The following is a 2150-nucleotide window of genomic DNA, read 5'->3' as shown; positions in this document are numbered from 1 at the left end:
TTAAAATAACCGGTTGTTTCTTTCAAAATAAAAGATAACAAGTGTTTCCCGAATATCGACTAGAATTTTTTTTTTTAATGATAATACATTTCCAAATCATTCACATTAAAAAAATCTTTATAAAGTGCTAGAATATATTAATTTGCTCAACTCGCGTAATTCCGAATCATAAAATATTAGAAAATAGAAAACACTACAGAAATTCAACAACAAAATAAACAAACACAAACATGCACATACCAATGAATCATTGGACACTTGACTTGCAACTAGGTCTCCGTGTCTATAGTGTCACTAAAACATGCAGAAAACATGGTAAAACAGAGTGTATCATTAAACTATGCTGGTTTTAGATGAAGGCCTGAGTCGAGATGAAAATTTAGAACCCCTCAAGTGTGAGGTAGACATGCTAAACCACATGAATCACGGTGCCGCCACTGTTTTTTTTTTTTTTTTTGCATCAAAAGTAGCAGGAGACGCCCCTACAGTGCTTGTGGTCTAGTCTACAATATTTGTACAACAGAGTATTAGCATCACCTTGTGGATTAGTAGCAATCTTGCACCGTGCTCTTGTTTGTGCACCATTTCAAATATGATATTCTTGTCCACTGAGCTTCAGTGTTATTCACTATCAGCAGGATGCGGCAGAGACATAGAGACTGTACGCGTAACAGTAAGGCATAGAAGTTGACGTCATTGGAAATGTATTTTGATCTATTCATCAATTACGTTTTGTAAATGATCAGCTCCTTGTGAAAGAACAGTAAGTTGTGCAAGAACAACTGAATCTAAAACAGTGAACAGTTGGCCATGTAAATTCAAGTTTAGAGAAGGTCAAATTAATGTTCACCTAGAAAGATTATACTGCAGTGCGTTTAGGTTCATCCCGAAATTTCACCCAACTATCTGTGCACCAAGCCTTATAGAAAATGGATGTATGCCACTAGAAAAACCAGCAGTGCTGAAGGCCGTTATTTTACAAAATGAAAAGGTCAAGGGCATGCCCTCTCCAAACGTATCAGATGGTGAAAGGTTCATAAATCCCTTTTCATCGCAAATAAAATTAACTTGGCACCCACTAGCTGGCGGTCTTGGTTTTTCCTTCCAGGCAGGGTTTTGTTTCACAAAGGGTGCAGCTTTATTTCAGGGCTAGAGCTCAAGAATGAAAGAAGGGCTTTCATTATAAGTGTAGACCTGAATCCTATAATCATTCCCATAATATTTTCATAACCTGTTCAAGCATCTGACTCACAGGTTTTCAGCCCAGAACCTGACATTCTTTAGCATTTATATAATATTAATCAAAATTCTAACACCGATTTCTACAATGAGTTGAGGGTCTGTTGCCATAGCAGCAACCATCTGGCAGATAGTCTTTAAAGTGGGAGTACAAGGACAGTTGCCAAGATTTTACAGGATGATTCAGAAAAGGGGTGGGGGGGTAGAACTGTTGTCTTGCCTTTTATAAATTATATTCTCATGTAAAATATTCCATATTTCCTATATTATAACATGAAAAACATTGTCATTTCCTTTCTGTTGTGCCATACTGTAACAAAATACACTGCACACACTTCTCTATCAATCTCATCCATTTTCATAAATTAGTTACCCAACAAAGGTCCGCAGATTATCTTGAATCAGAATTTTTCATCATATCAGGCCGTTTTGGATAATTATACACTTGACTTGCATTTTATGGGAACTGGGGCATGGACTTTTCTGTTCTAGCACATTCAGATGAGTTTGGTTCAGAGGAACTCTACAGTTCTCACCTCAACCACATCAAACACATTAGTATGAACTGGAAGTGAGATTTTGAGCGCGGCCCTCCCTTAAATCCAGCATCAGGGGACACGCAACAACATTTTGTTTTTTCTCGGGCTTTTGATCAGACCTGAAATTTTCGGCTCTTTTCCAGTGTCAATTGTATATAGTGTTTTATGTCAATTTATTGGCTTCATTATTTATATTTTATTTATATGTATATATTATTTATGTCTATATTTATTCATTCATGTATCACAGCCTTTTATTGTTTTTGTTCTATTTAATGTATTGTTTGTAAAGTGCTTTGTTACAGCTCTAGCTGTTATGAAATGTGCTATATAAATAAAATTGTATTGTATTGTATTGTATTATTGATGAAC

The sequence above is a fragment of the Filicampus tigris genome, chromosome 14 (genome assembly GCF_054856515.1).
Source record: "Filicampus tigris isolate MCC_2025a chromosome 14, RoL_Ftig_1.0, whole genome shotgun sequence".
Lineage (NCBI taxonomy): Eukaryota > Metazoa > Chordata > Actinopteri > Syngnathiformes > Syngnathidae > Filicampus > Filicampus tigris.
This window is presented reverse-complemented; position numbering follows the sequence as displayed.